This window comes from Eubalaena glacialis, chromosome 4 (assembly GCF_028564815.1).
Source record: "Eubalaena glacialis isolate mEubGla1 chromosome 4, mEubGla1.1.hap2.+ XY, whole genome shotgun sequence".
NCBI classification, from domain to species: Eukaryota; Metazoa; Chordata; class Mammalia; order Artiodactyla; family Balaenidae; genus Eubalaena; species Eubalaena glacialis.
The window spans coordinates 125,881,236-125,894,503 of record NC_083719.1 but is presented as its reverse complement, the minus strand read 5'-3'; the positions used below and the strand labels follow the sequence as shown (position 1 = coordinate 125,894,503).

The 13,268-nt window shown below is 41.0% G+C and overlaps 1 protein-coding gene across 3 annotated transcripts in view; it reads left to right on the top strand.

The window, feature by feature from the left end:
* Window positions 1-3,632: 3,632 nt before the first annotated feature.
* The window catches only part of HTR4 (5-hydroxytryptamine receptor 4), a 221,091-nt gene continuing 211,455 nt past the window's right edge, over window positions 3,633-13,268 (top strand). For all 3 annotated transcript variants that reach the window (XM_061188318.1, XM_061188317.1, XM_061188314.1), the window contains exon 1: window positions 3,633-3,673. The gene's annotated coding sequence lies outside the window, so the exon portion shown is untranslated. The remainder of the gene's footprint in view (window positions 3,674-13,268) is intronic.

Below are 13,268 nucleotides of genomic sequence, written 5' to 3'. Positions count from 1 at the left end.
TACAGATGAGAAATCTGAGGTACATAGAGGGGAAGCCAGAGTAGTTTCTCAGGACCAGGAACTATCTGATAAGTGAGGCCATGTGTTCATATTTTAATAGCTAAACTCCCTTGAATGAGGCTCAGAACTTAATTTCCTTATATTGAATTCCCATCCCCAGAAGATTCTATTGTGTCACAGTGGGAATCACAATGCTACCTTAAAGATTCTCCTCATGAAGCCAGAATACATTTTCCCCTTCTACTTCTATGTTTGAACATGGTAATAATGTTTTTAAAAATTGCCTTCCTTGTTGGCATTTTTATTGATTCTTTCCTGGCAACTACCCAACATAATTAAATGCATAATATGGAGCAAAATGTATAGAATCATCCAAATGCTTATTCTTGGTTATGATCTGCCAAGTTAAAACCTTGTAGGGAGAGAGTTTAGAACAAATGATAATAACAACGAGGTGCCTGGCACTGAGCCTAGAGGCTTGCATGCCTCGCTCAAGCCTTACAACACTCCTGTGAATGATGGGCCGCCATGTTTCCATTTCAGTAAGTCGAGGTTTAGAGAGATTAGGCTCCAGGTCAGATGGTAGAGCCAGACTCCAAGCCTACGTATGGTAGAATCAACGTCTGGGCACTTAATCCGTCCATTTTACTCATCAAAAGACAAAATAAATCGATTCAAAGGTGTAATCACTTTACATTTCAGTCTAGTTGTCGTAGATGGATGCCATGAGAGTAAGCAGTTTCCACTGTGTGTAGAGCCCTGAAAATGATTTAATTTGGGGGGACTCTTTCCTATGGGCTGTGAGAACGCTCATTAGATAGCCCCTTTGGGGTAGATCAACCAAAGTATCTGGTGACAGTTTCAATATCTTATCAATTCCTGCCCTGCAATTCTATCTCCTTGTTCCTCCCTGTTCTCCAGTGTGTGTCTCCTCGAAATCTTTTTGGATTTCTGAGTCAACAGCAAAGTCAGTCCTTCCTGAGCAGGTCATGTGGCCTCACTGGTCATACACACACACACACACACACACACGTCATGATTGTCTCTTTTGCTTCACAATTCACTGTCAGTGTTTTTCTGGTTCAAGTACCAACATAAAACTATCTTTACATTCCTTTGATGATTATTACAACTCTGCTTGTCTATTAACTTTTAATTATTATTAAAAATAAATAGGGGGACTTCCCTGGTGGCGCAGTGGTTAAGAATCCGCCTACCAGTGCAGGGGACACAGGTTCGATACCTGGTCTGGGAAGATCCTGCATGCTGCGGAGCAACTAAGCCCGTGCGCCACTACTGAGCCTGCGCTCTAGAGCCCGTGAGGCACAACTACTGAGCCTGCGTGCCTAGAGCCGGTGCTCCGCAACAAGAGAAGCCACCGCAATGAGAAGCCCGTGCACCATAATGAAGAGTAGCCCCTGCTCGCTGCAACTAGAGAAAGACCGTGCGCAGCAACAAAGACCCAACACAGCCAAAAATAAATAAATAAAATAAAATAAATTTACTAAAAAAAAAATTAGACAAGTTATCTGTAGCTAAGTAATTTTTAAAGAAAAAAACTTAAAAAAATAAATAAGTAAATAGGATACAGTCACTGTTAAGTAACTGGGCTTTAATCAGGAATGAAAGCATAATGTAATTTCTCTTCCTCTCTCATCAGCCCATGGAGAAATCCAAATAGTGGTAGCAACTGTTCTTCAAGGTAACATATTTTCCTGTAACTTTTTGTGGACCTAAGAATGCCTTAACCTAACAGATGACCCCCTAGGAAGGATTTCAGGCTTGGTAGTGGTCATCCATGCTTGTGGCATTAACAATGTGAATAGCTGCTTCATTTCCATTTCTAGCCTAATCTCTCATCCAAGGTACCAATGCTTAACCTTCAAATAACTTGGAGTCATTGCTTTCTAGATGTCCTTCAGCCAAAACAAATTGAATAAGTTTAAAACTGGACTCATTGTTATTCTAGAACTGTACTCTTCAATATGCCATGTGTGGCTATTGGGCACATGAAATGGAACTAGTCTGAGTTGAGCTGTGCTCTAAGTGTCACCCACACTCAACTTCAAAGACTGAGTACAAGAAAAAGAATGCAAAATATCTCATTAATGGTTTTTATATTGATTACATGCTGAAATGATCTTTCATATGTATACAATTAAATAAAACATATTATTAAAATGAATTTCAGCTGTTTCTTTTCACTTTGTAAAATGTGGCTATTAGAACATTTAAAATTATGTAGCTTATGTATATTTCTGTTGGACAGTGATATGCTAAAATATCAAAGCTGAGAGGGACTGTCTAATCTCATCCCTCATTTTATGATTGAAGAGGGATAATAGTAATAATAACTCATTATTGAGTAAATTTCACATGCCTGATAATGTACCTTAGCACTTACATGTATTATCTAATTTAATCTTTACTGCAATCCTATGGTAGGTACCATGGTTATGCTCATTTTAGAAATGAAGTCTATGGAGGGGAAGTAGCTTGTCCAGTGTTATAAAGCTTGTAACTTGTATGCTCTCTGTGTAGCTTCAATTCCTATGAATGATGAAATACACAAGTACTTTTCAAGACATAGATACCATGGATATGCTTCCGTGGTTCTCTCTCACTGAATCCACCTTTCTCTGGTAGCCACAGTACTATGGACTAACTCCTCAACTATCTTTGCCTCCAATTCTGATCTCATTTCTCTTTGAAAAGAACATATACCCAGTTTAAAGGAAAAAGTCATTCCCTTGGAGCAGGGACCTCTACGATTACTGAAAAATTGATTTTATTAACTACCAAAGGCAAAGGAAAGTGACAAAATGTTAAGCTCTGTGATGGAAGGTGAGTTTCCATTCTGCCTAAAGCATCTTGCCTGTCACAGCAATGCATGCCCATGTGCCCACGCACACACACGCACACTCATACATGTGTTCACACACGTCGCAAATAGCTCTTCCCAGACTTAGTAGACATTTACAGTGTTTCATTTTCTCCCTAAAATCATGATGATTTTGCTTTGTGTTTAAAAGTCAATTGGCTAATTCATTTCAAAGGTGCCTCTTCATATACATTTTATTATATATAAAATAGATAACCAACAAGGACCTACTGTATAGCACAGGGAGCTCTACTCAATATTCTGTAATAACCTAAATGGAAAAAGAATTTGAAAAAGAGTGGATATATGTATATGTTTAACTGAATCACTTTGCTGTACACCTGAACATTGTACAGCAAACATTAATACAACACAAACAACACAACATTGTAAATCAACTATACTCCAATATAAAATAAAAATTTTTTAAAAAGAAAAAAAGGTGCCTCTTTGACTTTGTGTTCTTAATCTGGAGTTTGTTGTAATTACTGGCGCCAACAAGAGCTATCTGTATCAACTTTGTACCTTCTTTCCTTTTCTTTCCTCAAGGTACTTTATGACCCAGGCTGCCTTCTGGATCAGAAAGATACTGGAAGCTGTAAAACACACAAAGCCAGGCTTTATCACCTATGTGTGCAGAAGGACACCAGCCCTGAGTGTGTGCCACTTCATGCCCCTGTCACGCGCTCCTCTTTTTACCGGACTCCACTTTCCCGGGTCCATCCCTGGATAGAGGATGAAAGAAGCCACAGTAAAACCTGGCTGCCTGGGGCTAGCTGCCCATTCATGGAGGTGAGTTGCTGTGTTCCTGTGTTCATGTCTGTTTAGAGTATGTGGAATGCACTCTCAGGCTACACCTGCTGCTCTTAGCCCTGAGAGTGTGGCCCTCGGCACGAATGTGAGGACAGCCCAGTTAGCCTTTGGGGCCAGGCTGCTTCATTTCCCATCACTCTGAGCCCAGGTGTGGTCATATCCCCTGCTCTAGTTTCCCTCAACACAGCTGATGCCAGCTGGTGTTCCAAAATAGCTGTGTTATAAATGCTCAGGACTCTTTTCAATTAAAAAATATTTTAAACACATTTGGAAAAAAGTATATTGCTTTTTTTTCTGATCATCAAGTAAGATTATGTAGAAGATTTGACAAATGCTGAAAAGTATAAGTAAAAAAAGCAAGCATGAGCTATGATTCTGCCGCCCAGAGACATCCACTGCTAATATTTGGGGAAATTCCTCAGGAAATTCCTCATAGATTTTTAGTCCTGTACCACAGGCATTTCTACAAGTAGGATGCTATTAAATGTGCTGTTAGGCATTCCACTTTTTTCTCTTCATATTATTTTGTGAATATTTTTACATATCATTTAGTAGTCTATGAGACCTGTTTGAATATGTTTGTATGTGTGTATATACATGTACACAGTTCTTTCTAGTGATTTCTTCCATAATTTAAAATTTCTCTTAGATGGAGAATTATCCTGCATTCTGTATAACATTAATCTTCATGTGTGGTAGCCCTAGAGGTCCCCTAAATCATGTATTTTGGTGTTTTACTTATTACTCTGTGGCCTCTCCGTGAGTTATTATATTGTATTCATATTTTATTTTTTACATCAAAGTTTTAAAAAATCAAATAATGCAGTGCTTATAGGAAAAGAGATAGTCATCTGTCTAATTTTTTAACTATCCAAGAATCAGTTGTCTCCAGAGAAGAGAATTTTTCGTTTGAGTTCATCTATCAGGACTGTTCAATTTTGCAAATTACAGAAACATCAGCTGTATTGGTTAGGAATAGGTTTACTGAATATAATAGAAAATACAAATTAATAGTAGCTTAAACACTTTATCATTTATTTTCTTGGGTAAAAAGATGCCGGAAGATATGCAGTCAATCTTTGCTATGTAAGCTCCACATTCATCAGGGACCTGGGCTCTAATTTCCCCACTTCCTCATGGCTTCCATTTTCAAGGTTTCAAAATGCTTGCTTCTGGAGCTCCTCCGTCCACACAACAGGAAAGAGTAAGGAGCAAAAGAAAGATGGCATGCTCTAGCCATATCAAGAAACTTGACGGAGTCTTCCTGGAAGTTCCATACAGAACATCTATTTAAATTTCATTGGCCAGAGCTCAGCCAAGTTCTGGGAGTTTGAGAATGTAGTCATTTATTTGGGATCAGTGCACCACTGAATAAAATTGGGGTTTTATTACCCATAGAAGTAGGTGAAGAATACTGTGTAGGCAATCAGGAAATATATTGCTTTATATAACTGAATAATTCAAGGTTTATCTATGGCTTCAGGTACAGTTTGATCCAGCTGATGATAACATCATTGGACTTTCATTCCATTTCTCAGAGATTCTCTGGCTCATCCTCCTCATGCATTGTTTTTACCCACAGATGGGCTCTGCCTAGAATGACAGAGTTGGCTGGAGTATTTCATGATATTGTATCCTACACCTCACTGCCCAGAGAAGGACATTTTTTATTTCTTCATTTGTGGTTGTTTATTGACCTCCCAATATCATATTCTCAATTCCTTCTCTGGTCACCTCTACAACTTTAAATAGCACAATTAAACCTTCATTTCTTATTCCATTAATCACAGGGATGGACATCTCTTGACTCCCACGTTGTATGATAAGGACATTTACCACACGTTTAACCATTTACCACACCTTCTTACTTTTACCTCTCAAACTTTGCCAGTTTTACCTTTATTTATATAATGTTGAGATTGAGAAATATACGTTCTGACCATCCTAGTTAAGTCTTCTTAAATGTCCCTAGGCTGATTCTAGAAGCTTAAAACAGAAAATAACATTTAAATCATTATGATATTGTATTGTCCTTGAACATCCAAATGGTATGCTAGGTGGTCAAAGAAGCAAGTCTGTGCCACTCAAGTTAAAATCCTTCTAGTTTTGTTGTTGCTGCTGTTGTTGTTGTTTGGCCACGCCACACAGCACGCGGGATCTCAGTTCCCCGACCCGGGATCAAACCCGTGCCCCCTGCAGTGGAAGCGTGGAGTCTTAACCACTGGACTGCCAGGGAAGTCCCCCAGTCTTTCTGTTTTTAAACACCACCAAACACCTTTACCATTTCTATACGTTTTCTAAGATCCTGTTTAAACTGATTCACCTCTTTTTGTGTTTTTCCGTAGAGAGGTCTTTTCCATGGTCATCTAGGCCAAATTAGACCAAGTGCTCCCAAGACCAGCAGCCTGGATATCTTATATTCAAGATGTAGGTCTGGAGCTCTGAAAAGAATTCTGGGCTAGAGTGTAAAATTTGGGACCTGTTAGCATACAAATGATAAAGTAAGCACAGTGGATGAAATAGTATAGGGGCCTATAGAAAGTAAAAGAAGAGGAAGGGCTTTGACATTTAAGTGTTAGCCAGAGAAGGAGCTGGCAAAAGAGACTGAGCTTTTCAAATTTCAGCATGAGAGAATCAGTGAGCTGGGGGAGTAGCAGAGGTGATGTTGAACCTCGCACCTGGAACAGGGGTTCTTGCTTCAGCATTCCTGGCAGATGGCACCCAGCCTGTGCTTTGATACCTACAGTGCTAGACAGCTCCAAATGTTGAGACAGTCTTACACCAAGCTGAATTGTTTCTCCATAATATCCTGGCCCCTGTTTCGCTTTCTCATGCATGAAAAATCCAGCCCGATTTTATTGTGTCTCTCTGCATAATAGCTCTTGAAATAGTATGAGATAGTTAAGCGCCCAATACATATAATATCATCAACCATTAATGTTGCTTATATATTGTTATTATCATTGTTATGATTTTTATTTCATGGTTGCTCTCAGCAAAGTCTTTAAAGTCAGACAGCCTGAATTCTAACCTTGACTCTGACCCTTTCTAGCCATGTCATGTCATTTCAATACCAAGTTCCTTAACCTTTTTTAGCGATGTGATTAGCAAATCATATGCACTCAATAAATGTTTGTTACGTAATAATAAAATAATAACAATAATACATACCATGAGCTCCATTTACCACTTGTGCTACCTTATTAACTTTTACAATGTGTTGAAATTATCTGTGTCCAACCCTATCTCCTGTAATTGGCTCTGGGTGCTTTGAAAAGAGGGATCCATCCTCTTATCTTATTCATCATATCCCCATGTTTGAGTACAGGGTCTGCCACAGAGAAAACTAGTAAAACTTTTGTGGGACAGATATTTGCCAACCCCCTAGCTACCCAGGTTGCCCTTCTTTAAACATAAAATGATAGCTCAAATCATCCACTAACCATCCTATTGTAAGTGCCCCCTTATTATCTGTGGGAGACCCCAAAGGGATTCTACACATGTACCTGGAATCCAAAGATGTCAGCCATACTCACCTTGTCCCTCTTTGCTCTGACCACCTCTGTTGCCTTCAGTGCTTCTTGGTGACAGGTCACTGCTGCCTCTGCCCCTCATGGGACTGTTGGTGTCTGTGCCAAGGAGTCTGGCTCTGAATGACCTGCCTCTCCAGGTGCAAGGACGGGCTTCCTCCCTGGGTCTGAGCTCTGCTTCATTAGTTGGGCCCTGAACACAGAGTATTGACTTGTGCCCAGCCTCTCACAAATCCTTCCTGAAGGGTCCTATTGGTTTTTGCTTCTAATCCCTTCTTGCTACAACTTAAACCAGTGAGAGGCCACTCCATATCCCCAACTTTTCTCTTCTTCCCACTGTAGCTTCTGCCCTCATTAGAGCCCCATCTTCTAGTTACAGGGAAAAAGCTTCCAAATTTATGAATGGGACAAACTGATATAAGGCAGGGGAGGATGGGCAGTGTGGAGGGAGAAGAGACTTGTTCATATTAGGCAAAGCTAGTCAAAAATATCCCACTAAATAGAATATCCCCAAATACCCTGGTCCATGTTAAAATTAGTTTTGCCATATCCTGAATGTGGTGGTGATTTATTTTATTTCATTTATTTTATGTCAGATTTATTTTATTTCATTTATCACATAACTCTATACATCTGTTAAAACTCACAGAACTGCACACCAAAAAATACAGTTAATTTTTACTATGTACAAATTTTAAAATATGTTGTACAGTTTCAGTTGTGCCAGAGTTTTACCTGGCAGATCACACTCATGATGTTTTTCTTGTGACTTGGCTGTTCTTGGAAGATTTTATTTTCCCGTTTTCCTTCCCAATAGACTAAATATTCATTTATTTGATTTTTATTGATAATAAAACATGGATTAGCTAACGGGCTTTTCAAACATAAATAGATTAAACCCAACAATATCAGGATGACTAGAGGACAAAGAACAGCAAAGCACAAAAAAGGGCCAGGAGCCTCTTATCTGGACAGTGATAACTCTGCTTGGCTGCCCTTTATTTGCCTCTATTCTCTGCTAATTCAGTCAGCCGGCTGTTCAGTGTTCAAAGCAGGTTCATACAGACTTTGCCACATAGCAAGTTACTAAAAAGAGCCTATCTTTGAATTCTTGTGCTCTCATACTCTCTTGCTCAATACTGTTAATCCCCTTTGGAACAGACTGACTTCTGGACAGCTCTTTCCTGGCCAGAGGCAACCTGAAGCTTCTCTCCTCCTTCTCTGGATCCTCATCCACTTTTCAGTTGCAGACATAATGTCACAGCATCTGAGCCACCTGTTCCATTTCACAGCCCCTCCTGCACACGAGTCTATATCTCCCAAAGCCACATCCTTTCACAGAAGTGCATGATCATCCTTTCATTCACACGGTTGTGAGTTCCTTTGGCCTCCAAGGGCCCTTGGTTCTTGGGCAACTCTGACCCACTGGAAAGCACAAATGCAAATCCAACTGTCCGTTCGTATTTCTATCCATTCAACTCTTACCAAGGAGTATCCACTCTAAGCCAGGCTCTTCCTGAAGTTCAGAGTCTCTTACCTCTAGTAACTTATGTTTTACTGGAGAGGCAGAGAGTAAGCAAGTAAAAGAAAAATACATCAATGAATTAGTTACAGAGTGAGATGAGGACTGTAGGTGACATAAACGGAGTGCTAGAACAAAAACTAATGGGATGGGGGATAGCTGGTCAAGGGGAATCCTCTCTGTAAAAGAGATACTTAGGCCAAACCAGAGGAGAAGCATTTCAGGTTTATGAAACAGTAAACGCAAAGGTCCTGAGGCCAGAGAGCCGTGCATGACTAAAAACCTATAGCCCAGGATGGCTAGAACTCAGTGGGAGAGCAGAGTGTGTGAGCTGGGGTAGAAGAGGTAGCAGAGTTCAGGACAGAAGTTCCCTGGAGGCTGAATTGAGGAGTCTGAGCAACAAGCCTCGCTCATCAGGTCTGATTTGGGTTTGGGGGAGTGGGAGATAATCAAACACTCCAGGATGTGTAGCAAAGTAAGAATAAACACGACCCTCTGTGGGAAATTTGATTCTTACAAACAACAAATTGCAAATGTTTCTCCATTTTCAACTTTATTTAGAGGAGGTTTTGTTAGAAGTTGTTTCCTGACATAGAACGATTGTCTACAACAGGGGTCCCCAACCCCCAGGCCGCAGACTGGTACCGGTCCGCGGCCTGTTAGGAACCGGGCCGCACAGCAGGAGGTGAGCGGCAAGGGAGCGAAGCTTCATCTGCTGCTCCCCATCACTCGCATTACCGCCTGAACCATTCCCCCCGGCCATCCCGACCATGGAAAAATTGTCTTCCACGAAACCGGTCCCTGGTGCCAAAAAGGTTGGGGACCGCTGGTCTACAAGGTAAACTGAGGACTCCAGTGAATGAATCATGTGAATGACATGTGCCCAGGGATGCCACAGTGTCTTGTTCTAGGGTCTTATTTATTCTGTGGTGTTTATTGAAATGAAGCCAGCCACTCTGGCTTCATTATAGGAAAGGTTTTCACAGTTTGGTTTCCGTTCTTTTGCAGCTGCATTAAAACTCTTTGTCCAACTGTTTAAATTTTTAGCAGCTCTTAGTGGATGGAAGGTATGCAGACTTCAAGTTTGTGAGTTCAAGAGAAGTACTGATTTATTTCAGCAGTTTGGATTTGGAATTTGATTTCCATCTTCTTTGTTCCTTCCTCTTTGTCTCTGCCTACTTTCTTTCTCTCTCTCTCCCTCTCTCCCTCTCTCTCTCTTTCTCTCTCTCATACACACACACACCCCTCCATCTTGAAGCTAAGGCACCCAGAGTCAAATAAACTTAAAACAAGCTTTGAAACTTTTAAGATAACCCCCATGGTGTGTTGCTGATAAGGTGCTTCAGTCCATGGCAGGCTGCTCTGCAGTAAATACGAAACAGGACATTTGTACCAGTTGAGCAGTGTGGACAACCAGAAGAGAAAAAATAGTATTTTTTTTCTGCAGACTAGAAGAAATTAACAATAGAAAACCTTAACATTTTCAAGTTTATAAATGAAATAATAGAATCAAAGCTTTCTTTTTTTAAATTTATTTATTTATTTATTTATTTATTTATTTATTTTTGGCTGTGTTGGGTCTTCGTTTCTGTGCGAGGGCTTTCTCCAGTTGCGGCGAGCGGGGCCCACTGTTCATCGCGGTGCGCGGGCCTCTCACTGTCCCGGCCTCTCCCGTTGCGGAGCACAGGCTCCAGATGCGCAGGCTCAGTAGTTGTGGCTCACGGGCTTAGTTGCTCCGCGGCATGTGGGATCTTCGCAGACCAGGGCTCGAACCCGTGTCCCCTGCATTGGCAGGCAGATTCTTAACCACTGCACCACCAGGGAAGCCCCAAAGCTTTCTTAATCTCCTCTGAATGGTGTTTCTGGCCTGGTAGCTCCACTGAGCTATTTGTACCAGAGGCTTCCTGGCAGGGAAACTCGGCCTGGAAGGCAGAACAGCCTGATGCTTGGCACATCTCAGGGGCTCGTAGTGGCCATTTATTATTTTCAGGCTGTCAGCTTCCATTTTGCCTTCCTAACAGCACCCCAAATTTACTGGGGAAGTAAAATCTTCCCTACTGTGTGTAGTCTTGGTGAAAGGACTAGATCTTTCCTTTCTCACTCTCTGATTCAGAACAGGGGAAGGAAGAGATACAAAGCTAACTTCAGCCTGTCTGGTGTGTTCTCCAGTGACTTTGGACTTGGTTGAGTGACCCAAGGATGGAGAACTGGTAGAGGCCATTCGTCATATCAGGAGGGATGGCACGCGGTCCTGATGGAGTTCCTTTGTGAACCAGGTGCTTCACTTTCTGCTTTTTGGTTCTCTGGAACTCTTCCTGGTACCTGATTCTCCAAGCTTGGCTTCCAGTATCTCAGCAATTCTGTATGTCCCTAAATAACATTCCAATAATTTCCCTTTTGCTTAAGTTATCTAGAGTTCTTTTCTGTTGCTTGCTGTTGAAGGCCTTAATTGAGATGGTACAATAAATGTTCCTAGACTGAATGAATTAATGGAATGAATTATATTTCAAGCCTTTTGTGATTTTCCCCTTCTTTTGTCATAGTCAGAGAATTAAATCTCATCTGTAGATGAATTTTCTTGGAATTTGGAAAAATATCAAAGTTTTATACAATTTTCCTTTTGGAGGCAAAGCTATTTTAAAGAAACAATTAAACCTAAGTTTTAAATATAGGCTTATTATATGGTAGTTAGAAAATAAAGATAAACATAAGAATATAAAAAATTCATAAACATCTTTCTATATAATAAATATCAGTTGACAAAACAATGTTTGATAACTGAATGGTATCTCATGGTGGAGATAATATATTTAGATAATCTCGCATTACATTTGGGCTATTTCCAATTATTCACTCTTACAAAAGATCCTGCATTGAACATGCTCTTAGATAAACCTCTGTAAACATAGGCTTATTATCCTTATGATACATTTTTTTTTCCATTTATTTATTTATTTATTTATTTATTTATGGCTGTGTTGGGTCTTCGTTTCTGTGCGAGGGCTTTCTCTAGTTACGGCAAGCGGGGGCCACTCTTCATCGCGGTGCGCCGGCCTCTCACTATCGCGGCCTCTCTTGTTGCGGAGCACAGGCTCCAGACGCGCAGGCTCAGTAATTGTGGCTCACGGGCCTAGTTGCTCCGTGGCATGTGGGATCTTCCCAGACCAGGGCTCGAACCCGTGTCCCCTGCATTGGCAGGCAGACTCTCAACCACTGCGCCACCAGGGAAGCCCCCTTATGATACATTTTAAGTAGTAGAATTGTTGGGCCAAAGAGTTTGCATGATTATAATCATTTTACTTATAATAGTAGCCCCTTTTAAATGAAGCTGATAAAAAGGAACTTTTATTGTGGGAGTCTTCTTCAGCAAAAGCAAAACAAAAACAAACATAAAACAAAGAAAAGGAAAGAAAAGTCTGTGATTTAAGCTATGAATCAAAGCAGTCCCACTTAAAACCTCATTGCATTAACTGAGGTGCTTCAATTGACCAGCGCAATTAAATAGAGCCAGACGGTACAAGAAAAAATTATTAATAGCCCTGTCTGTTCAACACAACCAGACATTGCACTTGCTCTCTTCATCCATTCATTCAAGAAATGGTTATTGAATCCCTACTGTGTACCTGGCATGGATCTCGGGGCTGGGATGTAGAAAGGGAGGTAAGACCTGTTGTCTACCTTGGAGGCACTCACTATCCAGTGTCCAAGCAGACCTTTAAATAACTCACAGTCACACAGTGTGGTGGTAACTACTGCAGTAGAGAGAGGAAAACAGCATTGTGGGAACAGAGAACCTGGAGCAGTTTCAACCTGTGCATGTGAAGTCCATTCTTCTCTCTCGTTCCCTTCTCTCCCATTAGAAAGCACCAACTGAAATGGAATATACCTTGAAAAATACAAAGTTCTGGAGAATCAAGGAAGGGAGAGATCACGAACAGCTCCATGGAATCCATGAGCGTTGAAGAGAGGTAGGACAGGCAGCATCTGGAGGAGGGCACTCTGGAGAGGACATTGTGAGCACTGGTACAGAGAACAAAAGAAAAGCAAGTGTTCAGGGAACAGATTGCTTGAAACACAAGGTTTGGGTATACCAAGATGGCTGAAAAGAGGGGCTACCTTGGATTGCTGTTAATAATAAGACAAGGCATTCGTGTGTACCTCCATAAGTAAAAGAGAGGCGTTGTATTAGTTACCTATTCCTGGTGCAACAAATTACTTAGTGGTTTAAAACAACCCAAATTCGTTATTGTACAGCTCTCTAGAGCAGAGGTCTGACGTGAGTCTTATGGCACTAAAATCAAGGTGTGTTCAAGGCTGCCTTCCTTTCTGGAGACTCTAGAGGAGAATCTGTTTCCTTGCCCCCACCTCAGCTTCTGTATTCCTTGGCTTGGGACCTTTCTTCTTCCTTGAAGGCCAGCAACAGCTGCTCAAGTCCTTCTCACACTGCATCACTCTTGACCTCCTCTCATGCCCATCACTTCTACTTTCAAGGACCCTTCTAAAGGCCCACCTGTGCAACCAG